Source organism: Bombus affinis, chromosome 10 (assembly GCF_024516045.1).
Source record: "Bombus affinis isolate iyBomAffi1 chromosome 10, iyBomAffi1.2, whole genome shotgun sequence".
Classification (NCBI taxonomy): domain Eukaryota; kingdom Metazoa; phylum Arthropoda; class Insecta; order Hymenoptera; family Apidae; genus Bombus; species Bombus affinis.
Window position 1 is genome coordinate 5,643,355 of NC_066353.1, and position 25,562 is coordinate 5,668,916.

Below are 25,562 nucleotides of genomic sequence, written 5' to 3' on the forward strand. Positions count from 1 at the left end.
GGTTTGTGACACACCTTTACGCGTCCCTCGCTCGCTGCGCTCGATCGAAAACTATAGCCTAAGCTAAAACCAATCCCCCTTGCGTTCGTTATTCGATGAGGAGGCGACTTATTTTAAATTTTCGAACGTGTCGGATCGGTTGTGAGGTTGGACTATATTTTCACGAGCGAGCGGTACGAGCGAGCAACGATTACTATTTCCACGCTACACATATACCTTATATTGCCTTGCACGTATTTCCTGTTATTGCCTAATTTTGTCAGCGATTTCGGACCTCACGTTGCACTGTAGTGTGTGGATATATTACTATTTGTGTAAAACTATTGATAAACTGTAAACTTTTGTCAGTACGCAGTTCGATAAAGATTTGCGGCTCCTCGGGCTGTTGCGAATATTACAATGTCCCTATGTGCCAAACCGTTGGTTTGTGACACACCTTTACGCGTCCCTCGCTCGCTGCGCTCGCTCGAAAACTATAGCCTAACCTAAAACCAATCCCTCTTGCGTTCGTTATTCGATAAGGAGGCGACTCATTTTAAATTTTCGAACGTGTCGGACCGGTTGTGAGGTTGGACTAGATTTTTACGAGCGAGCGGAGCGAGCGAGCAACGATTTCAATTTCCAAGCTATACATATACCTTATATTGCCTTCCAAGTATTTCCTGTTATTGCCTAATTTTGTCAGCGATTTCGGACCTCATGTTGCACTGTACTATGTGGAAATATTACTATTTATATAAAACTATTGATAAACTGTAAACTTTTGTCAGTACGCAGTTCGATAAATATTTGCGGCTCCTCGGGCTGTTGCGAATATTACAATGTCCCTATGTGCCAAACCGTTGGTTTGTGACACACCTTTACGCGTCCCGCGCTCGCTGCGCTCGCTCGAAGACTATAGCCTAACATAAAACCAATCCCTCTTGCGTTTGTTATTCGATAAGGAGGCGACTTATTTCAAATTTGCTTACGTGTCGGACCTGTTGTGAGGTTGGACTAGATTTTTACGAGCGAGCGGAGCGAGCGAGCAACGATTTCAATTTCCAAGCTATACATATACCTTATATTGCCTTCCAAGTATTTCCTGTTATTGCCTAATTTTGTCAGCGATTTCGGACCTCACGTTGCACTGTACTATGTGGAAATATTACTATTTATGTAAAACTATTGATAAACTGTAAACTTCTGTCAGTACGCAGTTCGATAAAGATTTGCGGCTCCTCGGGCTGTTGCGAATATTACAATGTCCCTATGTGCCAAACCGTTGGTTTGTGACACACCTTTACGCGTCCCTCGCTCGCTGCGCTCGCTCGAAAACTATTGCCTAACCTGAAACCAATCCCTCTTGCGTTCGTTATTCGATAAGGAGGCGACTTATTTTAAATTTTCGAACGTGTCGGACCGGTTGTGAGGTTGGACTAGATTTTTACGAGCGAGCGGAGCGAGCGAGCAACGATTTCAATTTCCAAGCGATACATATGTGCTATATTACCTTGCACATATTTCCTGTTATTAACTAATTTTGTCTGCGATTTTGGACCTCACGTTGCACTGTACAATGTGGAAATATTACTATTTATGTAAAACTATTGGTAAACTGTAAACTTTTGTCAGTACGCAGTTCGATAAAGACTTCCGGCTCCTAGGGCTGGTGCGAATATTTCAATGTCCCTATCTGACAAACCGTTGGTTTGTGACACACCTTTACGCGTCCCCCGCTCGCTGCGCACGCTCGAAGACTATAGCCTAACCTAAAACCAAGTCCTCTTGCGTTTATTATTCGACAAGGAGGCGACTTATTTAAAATTTGCTAACGTGTCGGATCGGTTGTGAGGTTGGACTAGATTTTTACGAGCGAGCGGTACGAGCGAGCAACGATTACTACTTCCACGCTATACATATACCTTATATTGCCTTCCATGTATTTCCTGTTATTGCCTAATTTTGTCAGCGATTTCGGACCTCACGTTGCACTGTACTATGTGGAAATATTACTATTTATGTAAAACTATTGATAAATTGTAAACATTTGTCAGTACGCAATTCGATAAAGATTTGCGGATCCTCGGCCTGGTGCAAATATTTCAATGTCCCTATGTGCCAATCCTGTTGGTTTGTGACACACCTTTACGCGTCCCTCGCTCGCTGCGCTCGATCGAAAACTATAGCCTAAGCTAAAACCAATCCCCCTTGCGTTCGTTATTCGATGAGGAGGCGACTTATTTTAAATTTTCGAACGTGTCGGATCGGTTGTGAGGTTGGACTATATTTTCACGAGCGAGCGGTACGAGCGAGCAACGATTACTATTTCCACGCTACACATATACCTTATATTGCCTTGCACGTATTTCCTGTTATTGCCTAATTTTGTCAGCGATTTCGGACCTCACGTTGCACTGTAGTGTGTGGATATATTACTATTTGTGTAAAACTATTGATAAACTGTAAACTTTTGTCAGTACGCAGTTCGATAAAGATTTGCGGCTCCTCGGGCTGTTGCGAATATTACAATGTCCCTATGTGCCAAACCGTTGGTTTGTGACACACCTTTACGCGTCCCTCGCTCGCTGCGCTCGCTCGAAAACTATAGCCTAACCTAAAACCAATCCCTCTTGCGTTCGTTATTCGATAAGGAGGCGACTCATTTTAAATTTTCGAACGTGTCGGACCGGTTGTGAGGTTGGACTAGATTTTTACGAGCGAGCGGAGCGAGCGAGCAACGATTTCAATTTCCAAGCTATACATATACCTTATATTGCCTTCCAAGTATTTCCTGTTATTGCCTAATTTTGTCAGCGATTTCGGACCTCATGTTGCACTGTACTATGTGGAAATATTACTATTTATATAAAACTATTGATAAACTGTAAACTTTTGTCAGTACGCAGTTCGATAAATATTTGCGGCTCCTCGGGCTGTTGCGAATATTACAATGTCCCTATGTGCCAAACCGTTGGTTTGTGACACACCTTTACGCGTCCCGCGCTCGCTGCGCTCGCTCGAAGACTATAGCCTAACATAAAACCAATCCCTCTTGCGTTTGTTATTCGATAAGGAGGCGACTTATTTCAAATTTGCTAACGTGTCGGACCTGTTGTGAGGTTGGACTAGATTTTTACGAGCGAGCGGAGCGAGCGACCATCGAATACAATTTCCAAGCTTTACATATTCCTTATATTGCCTTGCATGTATTTCCTGCTATTGCCTAATTTTGTCAGCGATTTCGGACCTCACGTTGCACTGTACTATGTGGAAATATTACTATTTATGTAAAACTATTGATAAACTGTAAACTTTTGTCAGTACGCAATTCGATAAAGATTTGCGGATCCTCGGCCTGTTGCGAATATTTCAATGTCCGTATGTGCCAATCCTGTTGGTTTGTGACACACCTTTACGCGTCCCTCGCTCGCTGCGCTCGATCGAAAACTATAGCGTAAGCTAAAACCAATCCCCCTTGCGTTCGTTATTCGATGAGGAGGCGACTTATTTTAAATTTTCGAACGTGTCGGATCGGTTGTGAGGTTGGACTATATTTTTACGAGCGAGCGGAGCGAGCGAGCAACGATTTCAATTTCCAAGCGATACATATGTGCTATATTACCTTGCACATATTTCCTGTTATTACCTAATTTTGTCTGCGATTTTGGACCTCACGTTGCACTGTACAATGTGGAAATATTACTATTTATGTAAAACTATTGGTAAACTGTAAACTTTTGTCAGTACGCAATTCGATAAAGATTTGCGGCACCTCGGGCTGGTGCGAATATTTCAATGTCCCTATGTGCCAAACCGTTGGTTTGTGACACACCTTTACGCGTCCCTCGCTCGCTGCGCTCGCTCGAAAACTATAGCCTAACCTAAAACCAATCCCTCTTGCGTTCGTTATTCGATAAGGAGGCGACATATTTCAAATTAGCGAACGTGTCGGATCGGTTGTGAGGTTGGACTAGATTTTTACGAGCGAGCGGAGCGAGCGATCAACGATTACAATTTGCATGCTATACATATACCTTATATTGCTTTGCATATATTTCCTGTTATTACCTAATTTTGTCAGCGATTTCGGTCCACACGTTGCACTTTACTATGTGGAAATATTACTATTTATGTAAAACTATTGATAAACTGTAAACTTTTATCAGTACGCAGTTCGATAAAGACTTCCGGCTCCTCGGCCTGGTGTGAATATTTCAATGTCCCTATTTGCCAATCCGTTGGTTTGTGACACACCTTTACGTGACCCGCGCTCGCTGCGCTCGCTCGAAGACTATAGCCTAACCTAAAACCAAGTCCTCTTGCGTTTATTATTCGATAAGGAGGCGACTTATTTCAAATTTGCTGACGTGTCGGATCGGTTGTGAGGTTGGACTAGATTTTTAGGAGCGAGCGGTACGAGCGAGCAACGATTACTATTTCCACGCTATACATATACCTTATATTGCCCTGCATGTATTTCCTGCTATCGCCTAATTTTGTCAGCGATTTCGGACCTCACGTTGCACTGTACTATGTGGAAATATTACTATATATGAAAAACTATTGATAAACTGTAAACTTTTGTCAGTACGCAGTTCGATAAAGATTTGCGGCTCCTCGGGCTGTCGCGAATATTCCAATGTCCCTATGTGCTAAACCGTTGGTTTGTGACACACCTTTACGCGTCCTGCGCTCGCTGCTCTCGCTCGAAAACTATAGTCTAACCTAAAACCAAGTCCTCTTGCGTTTATTATTCGATAAGGAGGCGACTTATTTCAAATTTGCTAACGTGTCGGATCGGTTGTGAGGTTGGACTAGATTTTTACGAGCGAGCGGTACGAGCGAGCGGTACGGGCGAGCAACGATTACTATTTCCACGTTATACATATACCTTATATTGCCTTGCATGTATTTCCTGCTATTGCCTAATTTTGTCAGCGATTTCGGACCTCACGTTGCACTGTACTATATGGAAATATTACTATTTATGTAAAACTATTGATAAACTGTAAACTTTTGTCAGTACGCAATTCGATAAAGATTTGCGGCACCTCGGGCTGGTGCGAATATTTCAATGTCCCTATGTGCCAAACCGTTGGTTTGTGACACACCTTTACGCGTCCCTCGCTCGCTGCGCTCGCTCGAAAACTATAGCCTAACCTAAAACCAATCCCTCTTGCGTTCGTTATTCGATAAGGAGGCGACTTATTTCAAATTTGCGAACGTGTCGGATCGGTTGTGAGGTTGGACTAGATTTTTACGAGCGAGCGGCGCGTGCGAGCAACGATTACAGTTTACATGCTATACATATACCTTATATTGCCTTCCATGTATTTCCTGTAATTGCCTAATTTTGTCAGCGATTTCGGACCTCATGTTGCAATGTACTATGTGGAAAAATTACTATTTATGTAAAACTATTGATAAATTGTAAACATTTGTCAGTACGCAATTCGATAAAGATTTGCGGCACCTCGGGCTGGTGCGAATATTTCAATGCCCCTATGTGCCAAACCGTTGGTTTGTGACACACCTTTACGCGTCCCGCGCTCGGTGCGCTCGCTCGAAAACTATAGTCTAACCTAAAACCATGTCCTCTTGCGTTTATTATTCGATAAGGAGGCGACTTATTTCAAATTTGCTAACGTGTCGGATCGGTTGTGAGGTTGGACTAGATTTTTACGAGCGAGCGGTACGAGCGAGCAACGATTACAATTTCCACGCTATACATATACCTTATATTGCCTTGCATGTATTTCCTGCTATTGCCTAATTTTGTCAGCGATTTCGGACCTTACGTTGCACTGTACTATGTGGAAATATTACTATTTATGTAAAACTATTGATAAACTGTAAACTTTTGTCAGTACGCAGTTCGATAAAGATTTGCGGATCCTCGGCCTGGTGCAAATATTTCAATGTCCCTATGTGCCAATCCTGTTGGTTTGTGACACACCTTTACGCGTCCGGCGCTCGCTGCGCTCGCTCGAAAACTATAGTCTAACCTAAAACCAAGTCCTCTTGCGTTTATTATTCGATAAGGAGGCGACTTATTTCAAATTCGCTAACGTGTCGGATCGGTTGTGAGGTTGGACTAGATTTTTACGAGCGAGCGGTACGAGCGAGCAACGATTACTACTTCCACGCTATACATATACCTTATATTGCCTTCCATGTATTTCCTGTTATTGCCTAATTTTGTCAGCGATTTCGGACCTCACGTTGCACTGTACTATGTGGAAATATTACTATTTATGTAAAACTATTGATAAATTGTAAACATTTGTCAGTACGCAATTCGATAAAGATTTGCGGATCCTCGGCCTGGTGCAAATATTTCAATGTCCCTAAGTGCCAATCCTGTTGGTTTGTGACACACCTTTACGCGTCCCTCGCTCGCTGCGCTCGATCGAAAACTATAGCCTAAGCTAAAACCAATCCCCCTTGCGTTCGTTATTCGATGAGGAGGCGACTTATTTTAAATTTTCGAACGTGTCGGATCGGTTGTGAGGTTGCACTATATTTTTACGAGCGAGCGGTACGAGCGAGCAACGATTACTATTTCCACGCTACACATATACCTTATATTGTCTTGCATGTATTTCCTGTTATTGCCTAATTTTGTCAGCGATTTCGGACCTCACGTTGCACTGTACTATGTGGATATATTACTATTTGTGTAAAACTATTGATAAACTGTAAACTTTTGTCAGTAGGCAGTTCGATAAAGACTTCCGGCTCCTCGGGCTGGTGCGAATATTTCAATGTCCCTATGTGCCAAACCGTTGGTTTGTGACACACCTTTACGCGTCCCTCGCTCGCTGCGCTCGCTCGAAAACTCTAGCCTAACCTAAAACCAAGCCCTCTTGCGTTCGTTATTCGATGAGAAGGCGACTCATTTTAAATTTGCGAACGTGTCGGATCGGTTGTGAGGTTGGACTAGATTTTTACGAGCGAGCGGTACGAGCGAGCAACAATTTCAATTTCCAAGCTATACATATACCTTATATTGCCTTGCATATATTTCCTGTTATTGCCCAATTTTGTCAGCGATTTCGGACCTCACGTTGCACTGTACTATGTGGAAATATTACTATTTATGTAAAACTATTGATAAACTGTAAACTTTTGTCAGTACGCAGTTCGATAAAGACTTTCGGCTCCTAGGGCTGTTGCGAATATTACAATGTCCTTATGTGCCAAACCGTTGGTTTGTGACAAACCTTTACGCGTCCCTCGCTCGCTGCGCTCGATCGAAAACTATAGCCTAAGCTAAAACCAATCCCCCTTGCGTTCGTTATTCGACGAGGAGGCGACTTATTTTAAATTTTCGAACGTGTCGGATCGGTTGTGAGGTTGGACTATATTTTTACGAGCGAGCGGTACGAGCGAGCAACGATTACTATTTCCACGCTACACATATACCTTATATTGCCTTGCATGTATTTCCTGTTATTGCTCAATTTTGTCAGCGATTTCGGACCTCACGTTGCACTGTACTATGTGGAAATATTACTATTTATGTAAAACTATTGATAAACTGTAAACTTTTGTCAGTACGCAATTCGATAAAGATTTGCGGATCCTCGGCCTGGTGCGAATATTTCAATGTCCCTATGTGCCAAACCGTTGGTTTGCGACACACCTTTACGCGTCCCTCGCTCGCTGCGCTCGCTCGAAAACTCTAGCCTAACCTAAAACCAAGCCCTCTTGCGTTCGTTATTCGATGAGGAGGCGACTTATTTTAAATTTGCGAACGTGTCGGATCGGTTGTGAGGTTGGACTAGATTTTTACGAGCGAGCGGTACGAGCGAGCAACAATTTCAATTTCCAAGCTATACATATACCTTATATTGCCTTGCATATATTTCCTGTTATTGCCCAATTTTGTCAGCGATTTCGGACCTCACGTTGCACTGTACTATGTGGAAATATTACTATTTATGTAAAACTATTGATAAACTGTAAACTTTTGTCAGTACGCAGTTCGATAAAGACTTTCGGCTCCTAGGGCTGTTGCGAATATTACAATGTCCTTATGTGCCAAACCGTTGGTTTGTGACAAACCTTTGCGCGTCCCTCGCTCGCTGCGCTCGCTCGAAAACTACAGCCTAACCTAAAACCAATCCCCCTTGCGTTCGCTATTCGATAAGGAGGCGACTTATTTCAAATTTGCTAACGTGTCGGATCGGTTGTGACTTTGGACTAGATTTTTACGAGCGAGCGGAGCGAGCGAGCAACGATTACAATTTCCAAGCTATACATATTCCTAATATTGCCTTGCATATATTTCCTGTCATTGCCTAATTTTGTGAGGGATTTCGGACCACACGTTGCACTGTACTATGTGGAATTATTACTATTTATGTAAAACTATTGATAAACTGTAAACTTTTGTCAGTACGCAATTCGATAAAGTTTTGCGACACCTCGGGCTGGTGCGAATATTTCAATGTCCCTAAGTGCCAAACCGTTGGTTTGTGACACACCTTTACGCGTCCCTCGCTCGCTGCGCTCGATCGAAAACTATAGCCTAAGCTAAAACCAATCCCCCTTGCGTTCGTTATTCGATGAGGAGGCGACTTATTTTAAATTTTCGAACTTGTCGGATCGGTTGTGAGGTTGTGCTATATTTTTACGAGCGAGCGGTACGGGCTAGCAACGATTACAGTTTCCACGCTATTCATATACCTTATATTGCCTTGCACATATTTCCTGTTATTACATAATTTTGTCTGCGATTTTGGACCTCACGTTGCACTGTACAATGTGGAAATATTACTATTTATGCAAAACTATTGATAAATTGTAAACTTTTGTCAGTACGCAATTCGATAAAGATTTGCGGCACCTCGGGCTGGTGCGAATATTTCAATGTCCCTAAGTGCCAAACCGTTGGTTTGTGACACACCTTTACGCGTCCCTCGCTCGCTGCGCTCGCTCGAAAACTATTGCCTAACCTGAAACCAATCCCTCTTGCGTTCGTTATTCGATAAGGAGGCGACTTACTTTAAATTTTCGAACGTGTCGGACCGGTTGTGAGGTTGGACTAGATTTTTACGAGCGAGCGGAGCGAGCGAGCAACGATTTCAATTTCCAAGAGATACATATGTGCTATATTACCTTGAACATATTTCCTGTTATTACCTAATTTTGTCTGCGATTTTGCACCTCACGTTGCACTGTACAATGTGGAAATATTACTATTTATGTAAAACTATTGGTAAACTGTAAACTTTTGTCAGTACGCAGTTCAATAAAGACTTCCGGCTCCTAGGGCTGGTGCGAATATTTCAATGTCCCTATCTGACAAACCGTTGGTTTGTGACACACCTTTACGCGTCCCGCGCTCGCTGCGCACGCTCGAAGACTATAGCCTAACCTAAAACCAAGTCCTCTTGCGTTTATTATTCGACAAGGAGGCGACTTATTTCAAATTTGCTAACGTGTCGGATCGGTTGTGAGGTTGGACTAGATTTTTAGGAGCGAGCGGTACGAGCGAGCAACGATTACTATTTCCAAGCTATACGTATACCTTATATTGCCTGGCATATATTTCCTGTTATTGCCCAATTTTGTCAGCGATTTCGGACCTCACGTTGCACTGTACTATGTGGAAATATTACTATATATGTAAAACTATTGATAAACTGTAAACTTTTGTCAGTACGCAATTCGATAAAGATTTGCGGCACCTCGGGCTGGTGCGAATATTTCAATGTCCCTATGTGCCAAACCGTTGGTTTGTGACACACCTTTACGCGACCCTCGCTCGCTGCACTCGCTCGAAAACTATAGCCTAACCTAAAAGTAATCCCTCTTGCGTTCGTTATTCGATAAGGAGGCGTCTAATTTCAAATTTGCTAACGTGTCGGATCGGTTGTGAGGTTGGACTAGATTTTTACGAGCGAGCGGAGCGAGCGAGCAACGATTACAATTTCCAAGCTATACATATTCCTTACATTGCCTTGCATATATTTCCTGTTACTGCCTAATGTTGTGAGCGATTTCGGACCACACGTTGCACTGTACTATGTGGGAATATTACTATTTATGTGAAACTATTGATAAACAGTAAACTTTTGTCAGTAGGAAATTCTATAAAGATTTGCGGCTCCTCGGGCTGTTGCGAATATTTCAATGTCCCTATGTGCCAAACCGTTGGTTTGTGACACACCTTTAAGCGTCCCGCGCTCGCTGCGCTCACTCGAAAACTATAGCCTAACCTAAAACCAATCCCTCTTGCGTTCGTTATTCGATAAGGAGGCGACTTATTTCAAATTTGCTAACGTGTCGGATCGGTTTTGAGGTTGGACTAGATTTTTACGAGCGAGCGGAGCTACCGAGCAACGATTACAATTTCCAAGCTATACATATTCCTTATATTGCCCTGCATATATTTCCTGTTATTGCCTAATTTTGTCAGCGATTACGGACCTCACGTTGCACTGTACTATGTGGAAATATCACTATTTATGTAAAACTATTGATAAATTGTAAACTTTTGTCAGTACGCAGTTCGATAAATACTTCCGGCTCCTCGGGCTGGTGCGAATATATCAATGTCCCTATGTGCCAAACCGTTGGTTTGTGACACACCTTTACGCGTCCCGCGCTCGCTGCACTCGCTCGAAAACTATAGCCTAACCTAAAACGAAGCCCACTTTCGTTCCTTATTCGATAAGGAGGCGACTTCTTTCAAATTTGCTAACGTTTCGGATCGGTTGTGAGGTTGGACTAGATTTTTACGAGCGAGCGGAGCGAGCGAGCATCGAATACAATTTCCAAGCTATACATATTCCTTATATTACCTTGCATATATTTCCTGTTATTGCATAATTATGTGAGGGATTTCGGACCACACGTTGCACTGTACTATGTGGAAATATTACTATTTATGTAAAACTATTGATAAACTGTAAACTTTTGTCAGTAGGAAATTCCATAAAGATTTGCGGCACCTCGGGCTGGTGCGAATATTTCAATGTCCCTATGTGCCAAACCGTTGGTTTGTGACACACCTTTACGCGTCCCGCGCTCGCTGCACTCGCTCGAAAACTATAGGCTAACCTAAAAGTAATCCCTCTTGCGTTCGTTATTCGATAAGGAGGCGACTAATTTCAAATTTGCTAACGTGTCGGATCGGTTGTGAGGTTGGACTAGATTTTTACGAGCGAGCGGAGCGAGCGAGCAACGATTACAATTTCCAAGCTATACATATTCCTTATATTGCCTTGCATATATTTCCTGTTACTGCCTAATGTTGTGAGCGATTTCGGACCACACGTTGCACTGTACTATGTGGGAATATTACTATTTATGTGAAACTATTGATAAACAGTAAACTTTTGTCAGTAGGAAATTCTATAAAGATTTGCGGCTCCTCGGGCTGTTGCGAATATTTCAATGTCCCTATGTGCCAAACCGTTGGTTTGTGACACACCTTTACGCGTCCCGCGCTCGCTGCGCTCGCTCGAAAGCTATAGCCTAACCTAAAACCAATCCCTCTTGCGTTCGTTATTCGATAAGGAGGCGACTTATTTCAAATTTGCTAACGTGTCGGATCGGTTTTGAGGTTGGACTAGATTTTTACGAGCGAGCGGAGCGAGCGAGCAACGATTACAATTTCCAAGCTATACATATTCCTTCTATTGCCCTGCATATATTTCCTGTTATTGCCTAATTTTGTCAGCGATTTCGGACCTCACGTTGCACTGTACTATGTGGAAATATCACTATTTATGTAAAACTATTGATAAATTGTAAACTTTTGTCAGTACGCAGTTCGATAAATACTTCCGGATCCTCGGGCTGGTGCGAATATTTCAATGTCCCTATGTGCCAAACCGTTGGTTTGTGACACACCTTTACGCGTCCCGCGCTCGCTGCACTCGCTCGAAAACTATAGCCTAACCTAAAACGAAGCCCAATTGCGTTCGTTATTCGATAAGGAGGCGACTTCTTTCAAATTTGCTAACGTGTCGGATCGGTTGTGTGGTTGGACTATATTTTTACGAGCGAGCGAGGCGAGCGAGCAACGATTACAATTTCCAAGCTATACATATTCCTTATATTGCCTTGCATATATTTCCTGTTATTGCCTAATTTTGTGAGGGATTTCGGACCACATGTTGCACTGTACTATGTGGAAATATTACTATTTATGTAAAACTATTGATAAATTGTAAACTTTTGTCAGTACGCAGTTCGATAAATACTTCCGGCTCCTCGGGCTGGTGCGAATATTTCAATGTCCCTATGTGCCAAACCGTTGGTTTGTGACACACCTTTACGCGTCCCGCGCTCGCTGCACTCGCTCGAAAACTATAGCCTAACCTAAAAGTAATCCCTCTTGCATTCGTTATTCGATAAGGAGGCGTCTAATTTCAAATTTGCTAACGTGTCGGATCGGTTGTGAGGTTGGACTAGATTTTTACGAGCGAGCGGAGCGAGCGAGCAACGATTACAATTTCCAAGCTATACATATTCCTTATATTGCCTTGCATATATTTCCTGTTACTGCCTAATGTTGTGAGCGATTTCGGACCACACGTTGCACTGTACTATGTGGGAATATTACTATTTATGTGAAACTATTGATAAACAGTAAACTTTTGTCAGTAGGAAATTCTATAAAGATTTGCGGCTCCTCGGGCTGTTGCGAATATTTCAATGTCCCTATGTGCCAATCCTGTTGGTTTGTGACACACCTTTACGCGTCCCGCGCTCGCTGCGCTCGCTCGAAAACTATAGCCTAACCTAAAACCAATCCCTCTTGCGTTCGTTATTCGATAAGGAGGCGACTTATTTTAAATTTTCGAACGTGTCGGACCGGTTGCGAGGTTGGACTAGATTTTTACGAGCGAGCGGAGCGAGCGAGCAACGATTACAATTTCCAAGCTATACATATTCCTTATATTGCCTTGCATATATTTCCTGTTATTGCCTAATATTGTCTGCGATTTCGGACCTCACGTTGCTCTGTACTATGTGGAAATATTACTATTTGTGTAAAACTATTGATAAACTGTAAACTTTTGTCAGTACGCAGTTCGATAAAGACTTCCGGCTCCTCGGGCTGGTGGGAATATTTCAATGTCCCTATGTGCAAAACCGTTGGTTTGTGACACACCTTTACGCGCCCCGCGCTCGCTGACCTCGCTCGAAAACTATAGCCTAACCTAAAAGCAATCCCCCTTGCGTTCGTTATTCGATGAGGAGGCGACTTATTTTAAATTTTCGAACGTGTCGGATCGGTTGTGTGGTTGGACTAGATTTTTACGAGCGAGCGGAGCGAGCGAGCAACCATTACAATTTCCAAGCTATACATATTCCTTATATTGCCTTGCATTTATTTCCTGTTATTGCCTAATATTGTCAGCGATTTCGGACATCACGTTGCACTGTACTATGTGGAAATATTACTATTTATGTAAAACTATTGATAAATTGTAAACTTTTGTCAGTACGAAATTCCATAAAGATTTGCGGCTCCTCGGGCTGGTGCGAATATTTCAATGTCCCTATGTGCCAAACCGTTGGTTTGTGACACACATTTACGCGTCCTGCGCTCGCTGCGCTCGCTCGAAACCTATAGCCTAACCTAAAACCAAGCCCTCTTGCGTTCATTATTCAATAAGGAGGCGACTTATTTCAAATTTGCTAACGTGTCGGATCGGTTGTGAGATTGGACTAGATTTTTATGAATCGAGCGGTACGAGCGAACAACGGTTACTATTTCCGCGCTATACATATACCTTATATTGCCTTGCATGTATTTCCAGTCATTGCCTAATTTTGGCAGCGATTTCGTACCTCACGTTGCACAGTACTATGTGGAAATATTACTATTTGTGTAAAACTATTGATAAACTGTAAACTTTTGTCAGTTCTGAAATTCCATAAATATTTGCGGCTCCTCGGGCTGGTGCGAATATTTCAATGTCCCTATGTGCCAAACCGTTGGTTTGTGACACACCTATACGCGTCCCTCGCTCGCTGCGCTCGCTCGAAAACTACAGCCTAACCTAAATCCAATCCCCCTTGCGTTCGCTATTCGATAAGGAGGCGACTTATTTCAAATTTGCTAACGTGTCGGATCGGTTGTGACTTTGGACTAGATTTTTACGAGCGAGCGGAGCGAGCGAGCAACGATTACAATTTCCAAGCTATACATATTCCTAATATTGCCTTGCATATATTTCCTGTTATTGCCTAATTTTGTGAGGGATTTCGGACCACACGTTGCACTGTACTATGTGGAATTATTACTATTTATGTAAAACTATTGATAAACTGTAAACTTTTGTCAGTACGCAATTCGATAAAGATTTGCGACACCTCGGGCTGGTGCGAATATTTCAATGTCCCTAAGTGCCAAACCGTTGGTTTGTGACACACATTTACGCGTCCTGCGCTCGCTGCGCTCGATCGAAAACTATAGCCTAAGCTAAAACCAATCCCCCTTGCGTTCGTTATTCGATGAGGAGGCGACTTACTTTAAATTTTCGAACGTGTCGGACCGGTTGTGAGGTTGGACTAGATTTTTACGAGCGAGCGGAGCGAGCGAGCAACGATTTCAATTTCCAAGCGATACATATGTGCTATATTACCTTGAACATATTTCCTGTTATTACCTAATTTTGTCTGCGATTTTGCACCTCACGTTGCACTGTACAATGTGGAAATATTACTATTTATGTAAAACTATTGGTAAACTGTAAACTTTTGTCAGTACGCAGTTCGATAAAGACTTCCGGCTCCTAGGGCTGGTGCGAATATTTCAATGTCCCTATCTGACAAACCGTTGGTTTGTGACACACCTTTACGCGTCCCGCGCTCGCTGCGCACGCTCGAAGACTATAGCCTAACCTAAAACCAAGTCCTCTTGCGTTTTTTATTCGACAAGGAGGCGACTTATTTCAAATTTGCTAACGTTTCGGATCGGTTGTGAGGTTGGACTAGATTTTTACGAGCGAGCGGAGCGAGCGAGCATCGAATACAATTTCCAAGCTATACATATTCCTTATATTGCCTTGCATATATTTCCTGTTATTGCCTAATTTTGTGAGCGATTTCGGACCACACGTTGCACTGTACTATGTGGAAATGTTACTATTTATGTAAAACTATTGATAAACAGTAAACTTTTGTCAGTAGGAAATTCTATAAAGATTTGCGGCCCCTCGGGCTGTTGCGAATATTTCAATGTCCCTATGTGCCAAACCGTTGGTTTGTGACACACCTTTATGCGTCCCGCGCTCGCTGCGCTCGCTCGAAAACTATAGCCTAACCTAAAACCAATCCCTCTTGCGTTCGTTATTCGATAAGGAGGCGACTTATTTCAAATTTGCTAACGTGTCGGATCGGTTTTGAGGTTGGACTAGATTTTTACGAGCGAGCGAAGCGAGCGAGCAACGATTACAATTTCCAAGCTATACATATTCCTACGATTGCCTTGCATATATTTCCTGTTATTGCCTAATTTTGTGAGGGATTTCGGACCACATGTTGCACTGTACTATGTGGAAATATTACTATTTATGTAAAACTATTGATAAATTGTAAACTTTTGTCAGTAAGCAGTTCGATAAATACTTCCGGCTCCTCGGCCTGGTGCGAATATTTCAATGTCCCTATGTGCCAAACCGTTGGTTTGTGACACACCTTTACGAGTCCCTCGCTCGCTGCGCTCGCTCGAAAACTATAGCCTAACCTAAAACCAATCCCTCTTGCGTTCGTTATTCGATAAGGAGGCGACTTGTTTTAAATTTTCGAACGTGTCGGACCGGTTGCGAGGTTGGACTAGATTTTTACGAGCGAGCGGAGCGAGCGAGCAACGATTACAATTTCCAAGCTATACGTATTCCTTATATTGCCCTGCATATATTTCCTGTTATTGCCTAATTTTGTGAGGGATTTCGGACCACATGTTGCACTGTACTATGTGGAAATATTACTATTTATGTAAAACTATTGATAAATTGTAAACTTTTGTCAGTAAGCAGTTCGATAAATACTTCCGGCTCCTCGGCCTGGTGCGAATATTTCAATGTCCCTATGTGCCAAACCGTTGGTTTGTGACACACCTTTACGAGTCCCTCGCTCGCTGCGCTCGCTCGAAAACTATAGCCTAACCTAAAACCAATCCCTCTTGCGTTCGTTATTCGATAAGGAGGCGACTTGTTTTAAATTTTCGAACGTGTCGGACCGGTTGCGAGGTTGGACTAGATTTTTACGAGCGAGCGGAGCGAGCGAGCAACGATTACAATTTCCAAGCTATACGTATTCCTTATATTGCCCTGCATATATTTCCTGTTATTGCCTAATTTTGACAGCGATTTCGGACCTCACGTTGCACTGTACTATGTGGAAATATCACTATTTATGTAAAACTATTGATAAATTGTAAACTTTTGTCAGTACGCAGTTCGATAAATACTTCCGGCTCCTCGGGCTGGTGCGAATATTTCAATGTCCCTATGTGCCAAACCGTTGGTTTGTGACACACCTTTACGCGTCCCGCGCTCGCTGCACTCGCTCGAAAACTATAGCCTAACCTAAAAGTAATCCCTCTTGCGTTCGTTATTCGATAAGGAGGCGTCTAATTTCAAATTTGCTAACGTGTCGGATCGGTTGTGAGGTTGGACTAGATTTTTACGAGCGAGCGGAGCGAGCGAGCAACGATTACAATTTCCAAGCTATACATATTCCTTATATTGCCTTGCATATATTTCCTGTTACTGCCTAATGTTGTGAGCGATTTCGGACCACACGTTGCACTGTACTATGTGGGAATATTACTATTTATGTGAAACTATTGATAAACAGTAAACTTTTGTCAGTAGGAAATTCTATAAAGATTTGCGGCTCCTCGGGCTGTTGCGAATATTTCAATGTCCCTATGTGCCAAACCGTTGGTTTGTGACACACCTTTACGCGTCCCGCGCTCGCTGCGCTCGCTCGAAAACTATAGCCTAACCTAAAACCAATCCCTCTTGCGTTCGTTATTCGATAAGGAGGCGACTTATTTCAAATTTGCTAACGTGTCGGATCGGTTTTGAGGTTGGACTAGATTTTTACGAGCGAGCGGAGCTAGCGAGCAACGATTACAATTTCCAAGCTATACATATTCCTTATATTGCCCTGCATATATTTCCTGTTATTGCCTAATTTTGTCAGCGATTACGGACCTCACGTTGCACTGTACTATGTGGAAATATCACTATTTATGTAAAACTATTGATAAATTGTAAACTTTTGTCAGTACGCAGTTCGATAAATACTTCCGGCTCCTCGGGCTGGTGCGAATATTTCAATGTCCCTATGTGCCAAACCGTTGGTTTGTGACACACCTTTACGCGTCCCGCGCTCGCTGCACTCGCTCGAAAACTATAGCCTAACCTAAAACGAAGGCCACTTGCGTTCCTTATTCGATAAGGAGGCGACTTCTTTCAAATTTGCTAACGTTTCGGATCGGTTGTGAGGTTGGACTAGATTTTTACGAGCGAGCGGAGCGAGCGAGCATCGAATACAATTTCCAAGCTATACATATTCCTTATATTACCTTGCATATATTTCCTGTTATTGCCTAATTATGTGAGGGATTTCGGACCACACGTTGCACTGTACTATGTGGAAATATTACTATTTATGTAAAACTATTGATAAACTGTAAACTTTTGTCAGTAGGAAATTCCATAAAGATTTGCGGCACCTCGGGCTGGTGCGAATATTTCAATGTCCCTATGTGCCAAACCGTTGGTTTGTGACACACCTTTACGCGTCCCGCGCTCGCTGCGCTCGCTCGAAAACTATAGTCTAACCTAAAACCAATCCCTCTTGCGTTCGTTATTCGAGAAGGAGGCGACATATTTCAAATTTGCTAACGTGTCGGATCGGTTGTGAGGTTGGACTGGATTTTTACGAGCGAGCGGAGCGAGCGAGCAACGATTACAATTTCCAAGCTATACATATTCCTTATATTTCCTTGCATATATTTCCTGTTACTGCCTAACGTTGTGAGCGATTTCGGACCACACGTTGCACTGTACTATGTGGGAATATTACTATTTATGTAAAACTATTGATAAACGGTAAACTTTTGTCAGTACGCAGTTCGATATATACTTCCGGCTCCTCGGGCTGGTGCGAATATTTCAATGTCCCTATGTGCCAAACCGTTGGTTTGTGACACACCTTTACGCGTCCCGCGCTCGCTGCACTCGCTCGAAAACTATAGCCTAACCTAAAACGAAGCCCAATTGCGTTCGTTATTCGATAAGGAGGCGACTTATTTTAAATTTTCGAACGTGTCGGACCGGTTGCGAGGTTGGACTAGATTTTTACGAGCGAGCGGAGCGAGCGAGCAACGATTACAATTTCCAAGCTATACATATTCCTTATATTGCCTTGCATATATTTCCTGTTATTGCCTAATATTGTCTGCGATTTCGGACCTCACGTTGCTCTGTACTATGTGGAAATATTACTATTTGTGTAAAACTATTGATAAACTGTAAACTTTTGTCAGTACGCAGTTCGATAAAGACTTCCGGCTCCTCGGGCTGGTGGGAATATTTCAATGTCCCTATGTGCCAAACCGTTGGTTTGTGACACACCTTTACGCGTCCCGCGCTCGCTGCACTCGCTCGAAAACTATAGCCTAACCTAAAAGTAATCCCTCTTGCATTCGTTATTCGATAAGGAGGCGTCTAATTTCAAATTTGCTAACGTGTCGGATCGGTTGTGAGGTTGGACTAGATTTTTACGAGCGAGCGGAGCGAGCGAGCAACGATTACAATTTCCAAGCTATACATATTCCTTATATTGCCTTGCATATATTTCCTGTTACTGCCTAATGTTGTGAGCGATTTCGGACCACACGTTGCACTGTACTATGTGGGAATATTACTATTTATGTGAAACTATTGATAAACAGTAAACTTTTGTCAGTAGGAAATTCTATAAAGATTTGCGGCTCCTCGGGCTGTTGCGAATATTTCAATGTCCCTATGTGCCAATCCTGTTGGTTTGTGACACACCTTTACGCGTCCCGCGCTCGCTGCGCTCGCTCGAAAACTATAGCCTAACCTAAAACCAATCCCTCTTGCGTTCGTTATTCGATAAGGAGGCGACTTATTTTAAATTTTCGAACGTGTCGGACCGGTTGCGAGGTTGGACTAGATTTTTACGAGCGAGCGGAGCGAGCGAGCAACGATTACAATTTCCAAGCTATACATATTCCTTATATTGCCTTGCATATATTTCCTGTTATTGCCTAATATTGTCTGCGATTTCGGACCTCACGTTGCTCTGTACTATGTGGAAATATTACTATTTGTGTAAAACTATTGATAAACTGTAAACTTTTGTCAGTACGCAGTTCGATAAAGACTTCCGGCTCCTCGGGCTGGTGGGAATATTTCAATGTCCCTATGTGCAAAACCGTTGGTTTGTGACACACCTTTACGCGCCCCGCGCTCGCTGACCTCGCTCGAAAACTATAGCCTAACCTAAAAGCAATCCCCCTTGCGTTCGTTATTCGATGAGGAGGCGACTTATTTTAAATTTTCGAACGTGTCGGATCGGTTGTGTGGTTGGACTAGATTTTTACGAGCGAGCGGAGCGAGCGAGCAACCATTACAATTTCCAAGCTATACATATTCCTTATATTGCCTTGCATGTATTTCCTGTTATTGCCTAATATTGTCAGCGATTTCGGACATCACGTTGCACTGTACTATGTGGAAATATTACTATTTATGTAAAACTATTGATAAATTGTAAACTTTTGTCAGTACGAAATTCCATAAAGATTTGCGGCTCCTCGGGCTGGTGCGAATATTTCAATGTCCCTATGTGCCAAACCGTTGGTTTGTGACACACATTTACGCGTCCTGCGCTCGCTGCGCTCGCTCGAAACCTATAGCCTAACCTAAAACCAAGCCCTCTTGCGTTCATTATTCAATAAGGAGGCGACTTATTTCAAATTTGCTAACGTGTCGGATCGGTTGTGAGATTGGACTAGATTTTTATGAATCGAGCGGTACGAGCGAACAACGGTTACTATTTCCACGCTATACATATACCTTATATTGCCTTGCATGTATTTCCTGTTATTGCCTAATTTTGTGAGGGATTTCGGACCACACGTTGCACTGTACTATGTGGAATTATTACTATTTATGTAAAACTATTGATAAACTGTAAACTTTTGTCAGTACGCAATTCGATAAAGATTTGCGACACCTCGGGCTGGTGCGAATATTTCAATGTCCCTAAGTGCCAAACCGTTGGTTTGTGACACACATTTACGCGTCCTGCGCTCGCTGCGCTCGATCGAAAACTATAGCCTAAGCTAAAACCAATCCCCCTTGCGTTCGTTATTCGATGAGGAGGCGACTTACTTTAAATTTTCGAACGTGTCGGACCGGTTGTGAGGTTGGACTAGATTTTTACGAGCGAGCGGAGCGAGCGAGCAACGATTTCAATTTCCAAGCGATACATATGTGCTATATTACCTTGAACATATTTCCTGTTATTACCTAATTTTGTCTGCGATTTTGCACCTCACGTTGCACTGTACAATGTGGAAATATTACTATTTATGTAAAACTATTGGTAAACTGTAAACTTTTGTCAGTACGCAGTTCGATAAAGACTTCCGGCTCCTAGGGCTGGTGCGAATATTTCAATGTCCCTATCTGACAAACCGTTGGTTTGTGACACACCTTTACGCGTCCCGCGCTCGCTGCGCACGCTCGAAGACTATAGCCTAACCTAAAACCAAGTCCTCTTGCGTTTATTATTCGACAAGGAGGCGACTTATTTCAAATTTGCTAACGTTTCGGATCGGTTGTGAGGTTGGACTAGATTTTTACGAGCGAGCGGAGCGAGCGAGCATCGAATACAATTTCCAAGCTATACATATTCCTTATATTGCCTTGCATATATTTCCTGTTATTGCCTAATTTTGTGAGCGATTTCGGACCACACGTTGCACTGTACTATGTGGAAATGTTACTATTTATGTAAAACTATTGATAAACAGTAAACTTTTGTCAGTAGGAAATTCTATAAAGATTTGCGGCTCCTCGGGCTGTTGCGAATATTTCAATGTCCCTATGTGCCAAACCGTTGGTTTGTGACACACCTTTATGCGTCCCGCGCTCGCTGCGCTCGCTCGAAAACTATAGCCTAACCTAAATCCAATCCCTCTTGCGTTCGTTATTCGATAAGGAGGCGACTTATTTCAAATTTGCTAACGTGTCGGATCGGTTTTGAGGTTGGACTAGATTTTTACGAGCGAGCGAAGCGAGCGAGCAACGATTACAATTTCCAAGCTATACATATTCCTTATATTGCCTTGCATATATTTCCTGTTATTGCCTAATTTTGTGAGGGATTTCGGACCACATGTTGCACTGTACTATGTGGAAATATTACTATTTATGTAAAACTATTGATAAATTGTAAACTTTTGTCAGTAAGCAGTTCGATAAATACTTCCGGCTCCTCGGCCTGGTGCGAATATTTCAATGTCCCTATGTGCCAAACCGTTGGTTTGTGACACACCTTTACGAGTCCCTCGCTCGCTGCGCTCGCTCGAAAACTATAGCCTAACCTAAAACCAATCCCTCTTGCGTTCGTTATTCGATAAGGAGGCGACTTATTTTAAATTTTCGAACGTGTCGGACCGGTTGCGAGGTTGGACTAGATTTTTACGAGCGAGCGGAGCGAGCGAGCAACGATTACAATTTCCAAGCTATACGTATTCCTTATATTGCCCTGCATATATTTCCTGTTATTGCCTAATTTTGACACGCGATTTCGGACCTCACGTTGCACTGTACTATGTGGAAATATCACTATTTATGTAAAACTATTGATAAATTGTAAACTTTTGTCAGTACGCAGTTCGATAAATACTTCCGGCTCCTCGGGCTGGTGCGAATATTTCAATGTCCCTATGTGCCAAACCGTTGGTTTGTGACACACCTTTACGCGTCCCGCGCTCGCTGCACTCGCTCGAAAACTATAGCCTAACCTAAAAGTAATCCCTCTTGCGTTCGTTATTCGATAAGGAGGCGTCTAATTTCAAATTTGCTAACGTGTCGGATCGGTTGTGAGGTTGGACTAGATTTTTACGAGCGAGCGGAGCGAGCGAGCAACGATTACAATTTCCAAGCTATACATATTCCTTATATTGCCTTGCATATGTTTCCTGTTACTGCCTAATGTTGTGAGCGATTTCGGACCACACGTTGCACTGTACTATGTGGGAATATTACTATTTATGTGAAACTATTGATAAACAGTAAACTTTTGTCAGTAGGAAATTCTATAAAGATTTGCGGCTCCACGGGCTGTTGCGAATATTTCAATGTCCCTAAGTGCCAAACCGTTGGTTTGTGACACACATTTACGCGTCCTGCGCTCGCTGCGCTCGATCGAAAACTATAGCCTAAGCTAAAACCAATCCCCCTTGCGTTCGTTATTCGATGAGGAGGCGACTTATTTTAAATTTTCGAACTTGTCGGATCGGTTGTGAGGTTGTGCTATATTTTTACGAGCGAGCGGTACGGGCTAGCAACGATTACAGTTTCCACGCTATTCATATACCTTATATTGCCTTGCATATATTTCCTGTTATTACATAATTTTGTCTGCGATTTTGGACCTCACGTTGCACTGTACAATGTGGAAATATTACTATTTATGCAAAACTATTGATAAATTGTAAACATTTGTCAGTACGCAATTCGATAAAGATTTGCGGCACCTCGGGCTGGTGCGAATATTTCAATGTCCCTAAGTGCCAAACCGTTGGTTTGTGACACACCTTTACGCGTCCCTCGCTCGCTGCGCTCGCTCGAAAACTATTGCCTAACCTGAAACCAATCCCTCTTGCGTTCGTTATTCGATAAGGAGGCGACTTACTTTAAATTTTCGAACGTGTCGGACCGGTTGTGAGGTTGGACTAGATTTTTACGAGCGAGCGGAGCGAGCGAGCAACGATTTCAATTTCCAAGCGATACATATGTGCTATATTACCTTGAACATATTTCCTGTTATTACCTAATTTTGTCTGCGATTTTGGACCTCACGTTGCACTGTACAATGTGGAAATATTACTATTTATGCAAAACTATTGATAAACAGTAAACTTTTGTCAGTAGGAAATTCTATAAATACTTCCGGCTCCTCGGGCTGGTGCGAATATTTCAATGTCCCTATGTGCCAAACCGTTGGTTTGTGACACACCTTTACGCGTCCCGCGCTCGCTGCACTCGCTCGAAAACTATAGCCTAACCTAAAAGTAATCCCTCTTGCGTTCGTTATTCGATAAGGAGGCGTCTAATTTCAAATTTGCTAACGTGTCGGATCGGTTGTGAGGTTGGACTAGATTTTTACGAGCGAGCGGAGCGAGCGAGCAACGATTACAATTTCCAAGCTATACATATTCCTTATATTGCCTTGCATATATTTCCTGTTACTGCCTAATGTTGTGAGCGATTTCGGACCACACGTTGCACTGTACTATGTGGGAATATTACTATTTATGTGAAACTATTGATAAACAGTAAACTTTTGTCAGTAGGAAATTCTATAAAGATTTGCGGCTCCTCGGGCTGTTGCGAATATTTCAATGTCCCTATGTGCCAAACCGTTGGTTTGTGACACACCTTTACGCGTCCAGCGCTCGCTGCGCTCGCTCGAAAACTATAGCCTAACCTAAAACCAATCCCTCTTGCGTTCGTTATTCGATAAGGAGGCGACTTATTTCAAATTTGCTAACGTGTCGGATCGGTTTTGAGGTTGGACCAGATTTTTACGAGCGAGCGGAGCTAGCGAGCAACGATTACAATTTCCAAGCTATACATATTCCTTATATTGCCCTGCATATATTTCCTGTTATTGCCTAATTTTGTCAGCGATTACGGACCTCACGTTGCACTGTACTATGTGGAAATATCACTATTTATGTAAAACTATTGATAAATTGTAAACTTTTGTCAGTACGCAGTTCGATAAATACTTCCGGCTCCTCGGGCTGGTGCGAATATTTCAATGTCCCTATGTGCCAAACCGTTGGTTTGTGACACACCTTTACGCGTCCCGCGCTCGCTGCACTCGCTCGAAAACTATAGCCTAACCTAAAACGAAGCCCACTTGCGTTCCTTATTCGATAAGGAGGCGACTTCTTTCAAATTTGCTAACGTTTCGGATCGGTTGTGAGGTTGGACTAGATTTTTACGAGCGAGCGGAGCGAGCGAGCATCGAATACAATTTCCAAGCTATACATATTCCTTATATTACCTTGCATATATTTCCTGTTATTGCCTAATTATGTGAGGGATTTCGGACCACACGTTGCACTGTACTATGTGGAAATATTACTATTTATGTAAAACTATTGATAAACTGTAAACTTTTGTCAGTAGGAAATTCCATAAAGATTTGCGGCACCTCGGGCTGGTGCGAATATTTCAATGTCCCTATGTGCCAAACCGTTGGTTTGTGACACACCTTTACGCGTCCCGCGCTCGCTGCGCTCGCTCGAAAACTATAGTCTAACCTAAAACCAATCCCTCTTGCGTTCGTTATTCGATAAGGAGGCGACATATTTCAAATTTGCTAACGCGTCGGATCGGTTGTGAGGTTGGACTGGATTTTTACGAGCGAGCGGAGCGAGCGAGCAACGATTACAATTTCCAAGCTATACATATTCCTTATATTTCCTTGCATATATTTCCTGTTACTGCCTAACGTTGTGAGCGATTTCGGACCACACGTTGCACTGTACTATGTGGGAATATTACTATTTATGTAAAACTATTGATAAACGGTAAACTTTTGTCAGTACGCAGTTCGATATATACTTCCGGCTCCTCGGGCTGGTGCGAATATTTCAATGTCCCTATGTGCCAAACCGTTGGTTTGTGACACACCTTTACGCGTCCCGCGCTCGCTGCACTCGCTCGAAAACTATAGCCTAACCTAAAACGAAGCCCAATTGCGTTCGTTATTCGATAAGGAGGCGACTTCTTTCAAATTTGCTAACGTGTCGGATCGGTTGTGTGGTTGGACTATATTTTTACGAGCGAGCGAGGCGAGCGAGCAACGATTACAATTTCCAAGCTATACATATTCCTAATATTGCCTTGCATATATTTCCTGTTATTGCCTAATTTTGTGAGGGATTTCGGACCACACGTTGCACTGTACTATGTGGAAATATTACTATTTATGTAAAACTATTGATAAATTGTAAACTTTTGTCAGTAAGCAGTTCGATAAATACTTCCGGCCCCTCGGCCTGGTGCGAATATTTCAATGTCCCTATGTGCCAATCCGTTGGTTTGTGACACACGTTTACGCGACCCGCGCTCGCTGCGCTCGCTCGAAAACTATAGCCTAACCTAAAACCAAGCACTCTTGCGTTCATTATTCGATAAGGAGGCGACTTATTTCAAATTTGCTAACGTGTCGGATAGGTTGTGAGGTTGGACTAGATTTTTATGAGCGAGCGGTACGAGCGAGCAACGATTACTATTTCCTCGCTATACATATACCTT

At 42.8% G+C, this 25,562-nt stretch overlaps 1 long non-coding RNA gene across 50 annotated transcripts in view; it reads right to left on the minus strand.

Moving 5' to 3' along the window:
* The window catches only part of LOC126921577 (uncharacterized), a 56,928-nt gene extending 32,805 nt beyond the window's left edge, over positions 1-24,123 (minus strand). For 32 of the 50 annotated variants that reach the window (XR_007712450.1, XR_007712451.1, XR_007712437.1 and 29 more), the window contains exon 1: positions 16,331-16,715. This is a non-coding gene — a long non-coding RNA (uncharacterized LOC126921577). Of the gene's footprint in view, positions 1-10,419; positions 10,609-11,685; positions 11,785-16,330; positions 16,716-17,174; positions 17,369-21,819; positions 22,193-23,929 lie in introns of those variants that run through there. The other 18 variants (XR_007712422.1, XR_007712423.1, XR_007712415.1 and 15 more) reach the window with 5 other exon arrangements.
* Positions 24,124-25,562: the final 1,439 nt, after the last annotated feature.